This window comes from Pinus tabuliformis, chromosome 7, assembly GCF_031772625.1.
Source record: "Pinus tabuliformis cultivar Carrire ecotype Pingquan chromosome 7, CPIR1, whole genome shotgun sequence".
NCBI classification, from domain to species: Eukaryota; Viridiplantae; Streptophyta; class Pinopsida; order Pinales; family Pinaceae; genus Pinus; species Pinus tabuliformis.
This window is the reverse complement of record NC_142293.1, coordinates 1,248,951,151-1,248,965,886: the sequence shown is the minus strand read 5'-3', so window position 1 is coordinate 1,248,965,886 and position 14,736 is coordinate 1,248,951,151.

Sequence of the window (14,736 nt, the reverse complement as noted above, 5' to 3'; positions counted from 1 at the left end):
AAATCCAAAGGAGACCTTGGGGTAAAACCAAAACCGGTCTCAAAAGGATATCTCTGTGTAGAAGAATGTTTTGCTCTGTTGTAAGCATGCCGCACATAACACAAATGTTCATCCCAAAGCTTAGGATGTTTGTTGCAATATCCTCTGAGTAACTAGATCACTGTCCTGTTAACTACTTCTGTCTGGCCATCAGTTTGTGGATGAAAAGCTGTGCTTTTCTTCAGTTTGGTGTCCATCAGTTCCCACAGACTTGACCAAAACTTCCCCACAAATCGGGTGTCTCGATCAGATACAATAGAAGTGGGTAATCCAAAATGAACCCATACATGTTCAAAAAATAGTTTTGCAGTTTGTTCAGTTGTTATCTGTTTATTACAAGGTATCAAAATACACATTTTGTTGAACCTATCCACAACAACATACAGATAATCATGACCTTTCCTTGATTTAGACAGTCCTCCAACAAAATCCATGGAAACACTTTCCAAAGGGTGAGAAGGAACTGGTAATGGAGTGTACAAGCCTAGTTTTTTGTTGCTGGGCTTGCTTTTAGCACACATAGTACACCCTCTTACATATCTAGAAACTGTCTCGTTCATTTTTGGCCAACAACAAAATATTTTCAACTGTGCAATTGTTTTACTTAACCCAAAGTGACTTGATATTAGAGAAGTGTGTGCTTCTCGAATTATCTTTACTCTCTCAGTTTGTGGAATGCATAACTTCCCACAATGGTATAAGAGTCGGTCCTTTACATGATAGTCCAATTCTTCTACTCTTTTGCCTTGACTTAAAGTTGAATATACATCTTTAAAGTCTATATCTTGAGCATATTGTTCAATGTAACTCTCATGTAACACAAAATTATGCTTAAACATAGTAGATGCATTTATAATGGGTCTAGATAACATGTCTGCAATTTTATTATGTATGCCCTTTTTATATCTGATGACTAGATGAAACTGTTGTAGCAAACCCTTCCATTTATAGTGCCTTGATTGCTGCAACTTAGTTTGAGAGTGTAGATATTGAAGTGGTTGATGATTAGTATGTATTATTGTCTCTTTGCCCATTAAGTCTTGTTTCCACTTTTTCACACTATGTACTAATGCATACAATTCTTTATCATATGTTGGATAGTTAACTACTGCAGAATTAAATGTCTCAGAATGATAACATATGGGTTTAACGTGCTGGGTCAACACTACTCCCATGGAATAGTCACTAGCATCCGTTTGGATCTCAAATGGTCTTTGAAGATTAGGTAGTGCTAGTACAGGTGTTCTACTAATCTTTTATTTCAAGGTGTCGAAGGCTTTTTGCTGTCTACCTCCCCACTGAAACACCTTGTTCAATCCTGTTAAAGCATGTAAGGGAGTTGCAATTAAGGAAAAGTTAGAAATGAACTTTCTCCAATATTGTGCTACTCCTAAGAAGCTTCTAACTTCTTTAGCAGATTTGGGTTTAGGCCAGTTCACAATGACCGCCACTTTAGAGGGATCTATTTTCAATTCACCACCCCCTACTATATGGCCCAAATAATTCAGAGATGTTTTGCCAAATTCACATTTTGAGAGTTTAACATAAAAATTTTCTCTTTTTAAAACATCTAGTGTCTGCTTAACATGCTTTAAGTGTTCTTCCCATGTTTTGCTAAATATCAGAATGTCATCCAGATACACAATAACAAAATCATCAAGAAAAGGTCTGAGTACATCATTCATTAATCTCATGAAAGTAGCAGGAGCATTAGTTAAGCCAAAAGGCATAACCAACCACTCATACAATCCCTGCTTTGTCTTGAAAGCAGTCTTCCATGCATCTTGTTCTACAACTCTGACCTGATGGTATCCACTATGCAAGTCTAACTTGGAAAAATAAACAGCTTCTTTCAATTGATCCAAAAGATCATCTATGCGAGGAAGGGGATAACGATTTTTGATTGTTATCTTATTTAGTGCTTAGTAATCAATGCACATTCTCCACGAGCCATCTTTCTTTCTCACCAAAACGATTGGTGACCCACATGGTGATGTGCTAGGTCTTATGAACCCTTTCTCGAGCAACTCCTACACCTGCTTCTTGATTTTAGCATTCTCTAAAGCAGACAACCTGTACATTCCAATGTTAGTCAATGGAGCATCTTGCTGCAAAATAATATCATGCACTATTTCCTTTTTGGGTGGCAGACCTTTAGGTTCTTGAAACAAGATATCATACTCTGAAACAACCTTTTCTAAATCAGCTTGTTGTTCAGCATTACAACCTTCAAATACATTGGTCTTATCAGGTTTCTTTTCCTTTACAACCATTAGTAAGAATTGTTTGCATGAATTTATCATTCTTTTCATCTGCCCTTAGTTTATGAGAGTATAATTATTCTTGAGTTTATGAGCTCTTACAAAGTATTCAATTCCATCTTTAACAAGTAGATACTTGTTCTCAGCTCTATAGAAGATAGCTTTTATGTCATACAAGTAAGGACTTCCTAAAACAATTCCACATATATCCAAAGGAATTATGTCTAACTCAACCTCATCTACAAACGCTGACCCAAGAGATAACTTGAGTTTGCACTGCCTAGTCACTTGTAGTTGTGCAATATCATTTAAACATCCTAATGGGTATGGTTTCTTGTGAGGTGTAGTTACTAATCCCAACTTCTTTACAATTGCTTCAGAAATTAAATTTACTTGTGAGCCACTATCAAAAAAAGTATCAATCTTTTGATGTTTGGAAGTAACTCGAATATGAAAAAGCTCATGTCTTTTTCTCTCATTTTCTTCATCAATAGTAGATTGTGCAGAATTACTAGTAGATGCTTCAGAATTCTTACCTTTTATACTTGTGGTTGCAATAGTTATTTCATCTCCTGAGTCTGACCCCAAATCTTTCTGAACAGCTGCAACAATCTTCTTCTTCTTGCCCTCGAACTTCTTAGGTCTCAGCTCTAGATGTAGAATCCAACAGTGCTCGTCATCATGCCCATCCTTTTTATAGTGAGTGCATGAAGCTTTGCTCTTATGTGTAGTTTTAGCCTTCCTTGCTTTCCGTTTCTGCTTTCTTTTCTCCTTATTCTTGCTTGCAGTGGGTTGGGATGATCCCCCAACTTTTGGACTTCCATTCTTTCCTCTAGCTTCTAGATGAGTAGCTTGTACAGATACCTCATCTATACTAGTGGGATTAAACATGAGGATAGTGTGCCTCATGTAGCTGTGTAGACCACCAATGTACTTCAACAGAGTCTCAGGTGAGTCTAATGAGATTCCTAGAATCAATGCTCTCTTTCTAAATTCTTAAGTGTACCCTTGCACACTTTGCCCTTTCAATTGTCGAAGAGTTTTCCAACTCATCATGGATTACTGCATGTAGGCCAATGGATAGAACTACTTTTTGATTGCAAAAACAAATTCACTCCAGACAGAGATAGTCTTACCATGTCTCTTTAGATCAGCTTGGGTCCTGCCTTCCCAACAAACCAAGGCAGTGCCTCCAAGGCGTAGGCTTGCCAGCTAAATCTTGCTCTTGTCTGATTCAATACTCTGCACTATGCAGTAAACATCAATTTGTCTAATCCAATTGTCTAGCTTCTGCATTCAACTCTCCATCATGTATAGGTAGATCAAATTTAACATCTAGTTTAATCAAAGATGCCTTCTTGTTATGTATAGGGCTATTAGGAGGTGTGAGCAAGCCTTCTTCTTTCCCCTTGCCTTTTGAGTGGTCATGGAAATGTCACTCATCTTCTCCTTTGTCTTATTTAGAGCCTGATGCATCTTCATCCTTATGCTTTCTAAAGTCTATATACATTTCCTCTACCATGGACTTTATGGCTAGGAAACTATCTATGAATTGAAGGTCTGGTCCCATAGAACCTTCCTCTGACATTGTCTTCCGAGGATAGACTCTCCCAATTTCAGGATTGGTTTCGACCAACTCTCCTTCTCCTAATTTGAGCTTTGATCTAGTTAGCATTCAACAGCTAAAACAACCCAAGCTTGTCTAACCTTACAGCCTAGAGCTTTGATACCACTTGATCTGAAATTCACTCGTGAGTGACATCAGTTAAATAATTAATGAATGAAGGTATTACAGACTCATGTGCTGTTGTGTGTCTATGTTATTTTAGGCAACGGATCGATCAGATTGCAAAATACACAGACACTGGAAAATGGAAAACAGTAAGGAAAAACACAGTAATCAATTATAAGAACACAACAATTAATAAGGAGTTCACCCTATTCTCCAGGGCTACATCTCCGGTCCAGCTCTCGGTGGTGGCCTTATTTTAATTGTGTCTTTGAAGCAGAGATTTACAATGAGGAGCTCAATTTGAGTCTCCTGAAATAGATAAGGTTTGGTAGGGTGGTTCTTGGATCCCCTAAGCCACTAGAGTGCACAGACTCTTCTCCTTGCCAAATCTTGACCTCTTTGGTCTTTAATGCGAGGAGCCCAATGTGGTGCTCAATTCTCAACAGATCCTCACAGGGATTACTTGTCTGGTCGATGCTGCCTTACACTGCGGGTCAGCTCAGCGTTCTGTTTTTCTGCTTCTTACTTCATTGTTCTTCCTCTCTGGTTCTTCCTTATTCTCTCTCGGTCTTCCGTTGTCTGTTCTGTGTGTGTTCATGGCTTAAAGCCAATCTATCCTCGACTGTTCGTTTCCTCTTTCGCCCCTTCGATTCGCCTGCTGCTGTTCGTTTGGAGTTCCCTGCCTCTGTGTCATCGCCAACATCTCACAGGGAGCGGCCACTTGTCCTCTCACGAACTGCGCCAACTCTTCCTTGATGGTTCGGTATTTTCGGTTACATTGTGGAATGACTCATCTGCCGACTCAGCGGTCAAATCGTACGTCAAACTTCTCTATGCCGCGGCTTAATCCCCTGTCGAATCTGTTTCCTCCATCAGACGCAATCTCCACTGTCAGATCTCGGGCCCCCAGATCCTATGACATTTGCTCATTTCGCGCGGTTGACTTGCTCGACTGTTAGCGCGCGACGAGCGGTGGTTTTCTCTCTCATTCACCAGACACGTGTCGGACGCTGAATGGAATCGCTTGTTTTTCTCCAAATCCGCTTACCGCCCAAGGATGCCTCCGATATATACCGTCGGTTTTGGAGCGCGGGTCCCGCCTTTCGCCTTAGCGCCTTCCCCACGATTTCCCAGCTTCCATGTGACCAGGCGCTTCGGGGATTTTCCTTTTCGAGGGGTTTTTCCCAGCAATCGCACATCATAAATGCCCTTTGTTTCCTGATCCGGGCTTCCCAACTGCGAGTTTTGCCTCCCGCGCGGTCAAACAGTGAGGGTGGTCACATACCGAGCTAAAAACTGGATTTGGACTGGGTTGAGTAAATAGCTTTCGGAGTGACTCATATACAGCTGGATCAATTACGATTTTCTGGGGTGTCTGTACAGGATGTAGTTGATTGGTTAGGACTGCAGTAGTAGTGGGAATAGTTGTTACAGATGGTCCACCATGCTCAGCTGGATTAACTCTCGGGAAATGAGTAATCACTTTACCATTCATTTCTAAAATAATAGACTGGGCAGCAGCAATAGTTCTGCGAACTGGCTTTTTCCAATTGGTTACCCAATCATTAGGAGAATTTCTTTTCTGGAAACATATACAGGAGCAACAGGGTTGCAGGCTGAATCATATTGAATCAAAGTAACAATACCAGACTCTTTTTCAGGAGAATTAAGCACAGCTGGTATTGTAGTGTTATAAAATCTAACACAGGTAATATAGTAAATGGACAGATTTTTGGCTTTAGATTTGAATTCTTCATATCCTTGAGTCTGCACACCAAGGGTAAGACACTGCATAATATGTGGATCATCTAAAGCAACTGAAAAATTAGGACTAACATCATACTGTACAGGACCGTTGGATAAATTGGTCTCAATTCCTCTAATCAAAGCTTTTGTAAAGGATGACCATCGATTATCAAAGAGGGCAGAAAAAACAAAAGTTCGTTGTCCTTCTCTGTGAAGTGCATTTATGCCCACTCTCACCAACCCGAGATGGACATACTGATAACCGGCTTTAAGAGCGGCCTGGATATGGCGGGGCTCAAGTAAAGAAATGGTCATCATATTGTTTAAATTCAGCTCAGTTTTGACATATTTTTCTTTGATTTTTATTTGGCTGAGGGCTCTAAAATGAAAAGGAGAAAGGCCTTTATAGACATCAGAAGGGGAAACAGGGGGGAGTTTCCAATGTACAGGAGGATTAAATTCTTTGACATCCAAACAAGCAGAATTTAAATCCTTATCTTCAGATTGACAGAGAGTATCTAAACCAGATTGTAAAGTTTCTTCTGTCTCTAAGTCTTCAAAATGCTTTGAACCAAAACGACCCATGTCTACTGAAGTGCAAGACGAATCCATAATGCAGAGAATAGAGAAATAAAAGAGTACCGATTTAGATAGCCAAAACGCTATCAGCAAGTATTGCGGCTTTCTTCTATGGAATTTTTGCGGCTTCCTCAACTTGAGTTCTACGTCGAACGTCTTCAACACCCTTCAAAACGCCAACCATGGCAACACTGGCTACAAATGCTATTCACGACCTCAACAAACTCGTGATCCACACATACAAAGTCTCACCAATAGAATCCACTCAGACAAAATTGTCACAAATAGAATCCACTCATATAATAACTTGGCTCTAATAGAAACATGGGCCTCGATCAGCACGCTTTGACCGAAGTCCTCGTCGTTCCTTGCTGGCTGCAAACTACCACTGTCCAGAGGTCTTTCCTGATCGCTCTTTGCATAAATTTTGAAGTCTGTCCTGATTTGATACAGTCATGGCACCTTGATAATCTTCATGGATCCAATTTAGATTACCCAATCAACAATCAACTCACGAATATCAAAACTTTCATAAGTGGCATTTGAACCTAGGTGGGGAGGACAACAACTTCTCTTCTCTATCAATTGGGCTAGACCTAATTGGCAACCACATCATCCATATAAGTATATTTACATCATACATGCTCAACCATTCACAAGTTGATCCCTGACCTTAAGCTCCACATTAGGAATCCATACTTGCATTTTTTTTTGTAACCTTGGTGGGACTATGTCTTCATCATGTCCAATATATCACCCCGATCGGGGTGGGGAATTGAACAGGTGACTTTACATCAAGGAGCCTTAACAAAGCACCCGATCACCGTCTATCCAAGACCCAATGGACCGTACTTGCATATTTATATTATCTACAAATGAGCTCATTTATTTAACTTGACATGGCTTGACTTTAATCATTATAACCACATATTTACAATTTATGCACAAATCAACCCAATAAAATCTAGGGATCAATTTGAGCATTTTTTTAAACTGCATAATTTTTTGAGAGGTGTCCAAATATACAAGTACTTGTTGGATAGTATACTCCAAAAAAAAAAAAAAAAGATCTAAAAGCTATGCCCTTATTTTACTTATTATTTATCAAAATTTTTAAGTGCTTTGATACAAAATTGAATTGTCCTAACATTAATGAAACCAAATAACAATAAAAAAAAAAAGAGTTGGGGTCACCACACCTCCACATATAGGGTTGGATTTCACATACAAACCCTAAAGTATGTAGGAAAACATCTCCATAAAATAATACTCAAATGAGTACTATGCTTGGGTGTTGTCTAATTATTTGACGTTTTTGTTTTTATCGTAATCTTGACAATACATTTTTTTGCTAGATTGTGATTTCTTATATTTAAAATGTGTTTTGAATGTATAAATAGATTTAGTACTACGAAAACCTGGTGAGATACTTAGACTCTATAAATTACACAACTCAAACTTAAAAATCTAAAAAAAACCTGCCAAATTTTAGACAAAATTAACTATAAAATATACCTAAAAAATAAAAAAATTATTAAATAATTTAACTATGCTATATTTGTATATTGTTAATAAAATAAATGGACTAAAAATATGAAATTCCATTATAATAACATTATCCCTTAACTTAATTATAACGTACCAGCAAAACAATTAATGTACAAAATATTTGAGACACAGTGATTACCATATAACAATAATGCTGCTTGACCTCACTCCAATAACTCATAAATATATATTTATTGTCATAAAACAATTATGCTGCTTGACCTCACTCCTCCCCCTTATGGAATGGATTACGCAGGTGCTTGTGTAAATGGTAAACCATGAGTATTAAAAAAAAACATGGTGAGATACATCATGTTTGGCATAATTTTTTTATAACTCTAAGAACTCCTTTCTTTATATGTGATATTTCACTTTGGTTCTGAAGTCGTGAGTTTAACCTATCAAGTTCTTTATATTAATGAGTGTCCAGAAAGGTAGTGCGTCTTCTACTAACAAAATAGCTAATTTGTTGTGAAATAAATATGCGTGGTTGCTTGTCCACCTATCCTATCCTCCCTTATAGACACACTCTATGTGTCAGTGATGAACTTGTTCAAATATCCATGTTTTACATAATGAAATATCCTTTTGTTGAGATTATATTTACATTTTTTTTGACTTTATTATTTATGTGATGTTATTTTCAATGCGAGCTATTTATTTTACATTAAAATTTTATTAATTTATTATAACTAAGTTGTCAAATTAATTGTGGGATAATTATTGGTGGTTGTTATCTATGCATGTAGGTTAACTCGTCAATGTTATTCAAAGAAAATCACGACACTTAGAATTACTCGTTGGTAATAAAAAAGATCATTAACTTATTTCCTTAAATTCGAAAAACAATTTTTTAACTAAACAAAAACAATTTTAAAAAATAACCAAACCCATAACCATAAATATAAACCTAATCATTAATATATATTAATATTACCATAAATAATTGTGAAGCCCAAGTGAGAAAAAAAATCTGATGCGCGCACCCTGCTTTGCCTCCGCTAGGTTAACCAGCCATGCGTTTGCCTTGGCCTTCGGCTCTCTGTCGTGGCCCCTCCGGACGCTACACCGGAGGTGGCTGATGCCCAACAAGCTTTCTCAGACCTGGTAAAATCTTTGCCTCCACAGCGCCCTCGTCCATTTGTTTCCAAGTTCGTAAAAAAACTTGATGTGCTTCAAGAAGTTAATCTTCCTCCAGCCCTTCCCCGCATGGCAGCCCTTTCTTTAGTAGAAAAAGGACTCATTGGTCAATTCACGGGCCTCTGGCCATCCCTAAAGACTATGCAAAGATGGGTCGAAAGAAACTAGTCTGATAAAATCCAAGGCAAAATATCCATTAGATTTTGCGAGAAAGGGTACTTTACCTTTCATTTTGAATCTAGAGAAGACAAGGACCTAATCTTCAGAAATGGCCCTTATTTCATGGATTCCAGAGGCCTGTATCTCAATAAATGGACTCCAGATTTTGACCCAGAACTGGACGTCCCTAGTGCTGTTCCAGTCTAGGTTCGGCTTCCTCATCTCCCCCTTCATTGCTGGGGAGACGAATCGGTTCGAGCAATAGGGAACGCAGTTGGCAGATTCATTGATCACAGCGAACCAAAAGATAATATGCAAGCTTGTGCACGTATATGTGTTGAAGTTGATCTAGGCAAAGGCCTTCCCGAAGCCATCAAACTTAAAGTGGACGACTGGACTCATATTCAGCAGCTGGATTACGAGCATATCCCATTCAAATGTAAGGTATGTCATGAATATGGCCATTTTGCCAATCGTTGTACTAAACTTGTTGATGTTGAGAATGGCTCACAAGATGAACAATGGGAAACAATTAAGAAAAAGAAGATGGCCCCCATGGCCAAAGCTCCTTCTGAAGAAGGCCCTCCAGCTTCCAATGCGGCTCGCCCCTCCTCTTCCTCCCCCTCCTTATCTGCCCTCCCCCCCCCCTCTCATCTTCCTCCCCCCTCTTCATCCAATCCATTTTCTGTCCTCCCCCCGGAAATCTCTCCCCCAGATATTACCCCCCCTCTTTTGGTTCAAACTAATTCCCTTGTTCCTCTCTTCCTCTGCTTATCTCCTCTCAACCTTCACTTGAGCCTCCTCCTATAAGCCAAAACAGGAGTTCCTCCAAAGAACATGGAGCAACCTGTGACTCTCATAAAAAACCTGGGCCGGGTAGGAAATCTGCTAAGCAACATAGAGATGGGAATGCTCAGAAAGACATAGCCATGGGCACCCAGAACCCTATAAAATCCTATATTCTAGGGCAATATGATAAAGAAACAATCCACAAGGACCAAGGGGGGCGAGCACCTTTCCATACCCCACATACTCAATGATGAAGTTTCTTTCTTGGAATAGTAGGGGACTAGGGCACCACTCTAAAGTAGTTACCCTAAAAGATCTTATTCATGGTGAGAAACCATAAATTCTTTTGTTACAGGAAACAAAACAGGGTCATCAAGAAATGATTGGAATTATTGACCAACAAAGGCAGTACAATGGTAGCATTAGTGAATTAAGGGGAGCCTCCGGAGGAATCACAACTCTCTGGAACCACAAGACATGGAATCATATATCGGACACTATTAATCAACATTGGATAAAAACAGTTTTAGAAAACAGAGTAGATAAACAAATTATAGTCATCTACAATATCTATGCTCCTAATCATTACAGAGACAAGGAGCGTTGTTGGGATGATCTCAAAGCCAGCATAGATGCAAAAGAAAGTAATAATATCATTTTTGGGGGAGACTTCAACCTTATTATTCACTCCAATGAGAAAAGAGGAGGTAGTTTCTCCCTTGATCCTTACAGAGTTCATTTAGAAAACATTATGCAAGGTCATGATCTCATCGATGTTGCACCAAAAAATCGAAGGTATACTTGGAGCAATCGTAGGCTGGGTAAAGGCAAAATTATGGAAAGGCTAGACAAAATATTAATCAATGTTACATTTCTCTCCTCCTTCTCTGCGGGATATGCCACCATCCTTCCTTTCTCTGCCTCTGATCATTACCCTATAACTCTTACTTTGGAAACCCACTGTTCTCTTGGACCCATCCCCTTTAAGTATGGTTCTCTATGGAACTGCATTCCAGCTGTCAAAGAGATCGTTCAAAACACTTGGTGCCAGCATGTTGAAGGGTCCCTTGGTTACATTTGGGAAACTAAGCTAAGAAAGACCAAGCAGGCTTTAAAGGAATGGGCAAAAAATTGCTATAAGGAACCCGAGAAGATCAAAAAGGAGATAAAGAGAAAACTGGACTGTATCCATAGAATAATAGAAGACCATGGCCTTTCTCAGGAGAACAAAGGCTAGGAGAGTGATCTTTACTCACAACTGTGTTGTGCAAACAGAAAGGAGGAACTTAAATGGAGGATAAAATCGAGGCAGCTCTGGCTGCAAGGGGGGGATAAGAATTCAGCTTTCTTTCATAAGCAGACCACTGTCCGAAAAATAAGGAATAATGTAAACTCTATTTTGGATGCAGATGGCAATCGTCAAAACACACAAGGTGCTATTCGAAAGGTAGCCACAGATCACTACAGAGCTCTCCTAACCGAAACAAAAGAAGAGGAAGATTATTCAGATCTGTTGCAATATCTCCCCAGCGAGATCAACAAGGAAATGAATGACAATTTGAACAAGGAAATCGATGAGGAAGAAATAAGAAGAACTATTTGGACCCTCCAACTTGACAAAGCTCCAGGCCCAGATGGTTTCCCCATCTGCTTCTATCGAGCTTATTGGGGAATAATTAAAAAAGATTTAATCAAAATGATCAAATGGGTCCAATGCAAGGGTAAAATTGGAGGTTTCATCAATGCCACCTACCTTGCTCTCATTCCCAAAGAAAATCAACCCTCTTCCTTTGCTCGATTTCGACCCATCTCCCTATGCAATTCCTCTTACAAAATCCTGACAAAAATCCTTGCTTCCCGCCTCAAACCCCTCCTCCCTTCCCTCATTTCTGAAAACCAAGGGGGTTTCTTGGCCAATAGACAAATTTCTGATTCTATCCTCCTTGTCCAAGAAGCTATTCATTCGAGTTAGTCTAGAAAATAGAAATGGTTTATTCTTAAACTTGATTTGGCTAATGCCTTCGACAGAGTAAGGCACTCTTTCCTCATGGCTGTTCTAAAGAAGATGGGGTTTGAGGCGGCCTTTTTGAACCTCATCAAAGCTTGCAATTCTGGCCCCTAGATCTCCTCTTGTCAATGGTAGACCTGGAAATGCTTCCAATCAACTTGAGGTCTAAGACAAGGGTGCCCTCTCTCCCCTTATCTTTTCATTTTGATGGCTGAATCCTTTAGCAAAGCTTTGGACTTCAATCGGAGGGTTGGCCTCATCACAGGTGTTAAATTTGGGAATGGGGTAAAGAATATAAATCACTCTCAATTTGTTGATGACACTTTGCTAATTGGAGGAGCTTCCAACATAATAGCTCGGCGCTTCAAAGCTCTTTTAGACAAATATATGCGATACTCTGGAGGAATGGTCAATCAGTTGAAAAGCTGCATTTATAGATGGAATACTACAGCTCAAGTCCTTCACAATATCGCCAATACATTTGGAGTCTCTTGCAATTATGATTGGACGCATTTCACTTATCTGGGCATGCTAGTGAGTGTAGATCTGTTAAAAGCAGAAGTATGTGATACTGTAATTGACAAAATGAAAAGGAAAGTGCAGCAATGGGGTTCCATCTGGCTCAGTCCAGTAGGTCGCCTAATTCTCTTAAAATCAGGTATTTCCTCTCTGCCCTTATACCAATTCACCCTTCTTCAAGCTCCGACCTCTTTTCATCATAAAATGGAAATCATCCTCCACCAATTTCTTTGGCAAGGAGGGAAAAACGAAAAAAAGAAGTTCAATCTGGTTAATTGGAAGCAGGTCATTTAGTCCCAAGATCGAGGAGGTCTTGGAATCAGATCCCCCAAATTCCTCAATCTTGCATTTGAAGGCAAGATTGCTTTGAGACTTATCACTGGCCTTTCTGCTTGGTGGAAAAGGGTGTTGGAAGCTAAATATTTAAACTTCCCAAGGCAGCATCTTCTCGACCATGACATTCCCAACGGAGATTGCTCCAAAATTCGGAGATTGTGCAAGAAAGCAATTCCCTTTATGGCTCAGAACACATCTAGAGTCCCCAAGGGAGGTGCTAATATTAAAATTGGATCTGATAAAATTATGGGACAACATCCTGTAAATAGCCATGTTGGAATTGATCCAATCCTCTCCTTTTTTGACAGCATAGGCATTCAACACCTGGATCAGATTTCCCAGTGGGATCCCCAATCCCAATTATGGACAGGGTGGAATTTTCCAGCGATTCCCAATGATCTCAAGGCAAGCTTCTTTGTTCTCCAAACTCATCTTTACAGCATAACTCCTATAAAAAAGAATGATTTAGATGGCTTCCGTTGGGATCCATTTGGATCTAATTATACTATTCAAGCCGCCCACCAGCACATCTGCAATAGTAATCATCCCACGCCCATCTGGACTCACTAGAAAACTGTCTGGAAATTTGAGGCCCTTCCTAAAATTAAATTCTTCCTTTGGATTCTTCTTGAGGGGAAAATCCTTACCGTAGAAAATTTGCAAAAGTGAGGCATTAGTGGCCCTTCCCGCTGCCCTAATTGTTAAGTTGCTAAAGAAACCATTCAACATCTCTTCATTGCCTGCCCCTTTGCTACCACCTGTTGGAGAGAAATATCCTTCACCGACCATATTCCTTGGAACTCTCAGAATTCCATAGGAGAAGTTTTGCATCATTGGAAAAAGAATTATCCATGGCAGCATAAGAAGAATAACATAGTTAAAAGGGTCTGGGATACCCTTCCCTATTCTATGTTGTGGAACATTTGGCTGGCTAGAAATCGCAGGGTATTCAAAGACAAGGAAACGACCATAAGAAAACTCTGCAACAAGGTAAGGAGCCTCACTCTAGAAACTATCTCTGCCAAAAATCAAAGAAATATTGATATCACTGGTCTCAGTGTCGAAGAGTGGAACTTCATTGGTTATTTGCTGGATAAAAACAACAGTAACCAGAATGGCAACATCACCAAAAACAGGCACAACAATGCAAGCCATAACTGGAAAATAAGATTAAAAGAAGAAGAGTTCTCAACATGGCTAAAAAATTGCAACATCTATTATCTCTTCTTTGATGGTGCTTCTAAATCAAATCCTGGAATTGCAGGAGCAGGAGGAGTTATATTCAACGCCAATGGGGAACACATTGTTACTTATGAATGGGGACTTGGGCCCATCTCCAATAATAGGGCTGAAGCTTTGGCTTTATATCAGGGACTCGTCCAGCTCAATAAAATTGGCATAGGTACAACATTGATATTTGGTGATTCAGCTGTAGTCATCAGCTTAATGGCTCATAACAGAAAATCTCCCAATGTTCTTCTCCAATAGACCATTAGCCGTTGTCAAATTATCGGCCAATCAATGACAGAGTTGCGATTTCTCCACGTCCTCCGCACTCTCAACAAGGAAGCCGACTACCATGCCAACAGAGCTTGTGCCAGACCTTTGGGTAGTCTTCTTTGCAACACAATGGAAACTCAACATTATTTACCATGACTAAAATCTATTGTTATCTCAATCTGATTTGTAGTAATTCTGAGAACTCTGACATCTGTGCCTGGTCAAAGATTCATCAGATCCTCATCTCTGCCAAAATCTGCCTTGAGATCCGGCAGCACCTTGAATATCCCATCAATCCGCTTGCAATGATTCAATCAGCCGTCTTCCTTCTTGTCGCCCATCCCTTCCTGTCTTGACCTTCCCTCCCCTGTGATCTCCGT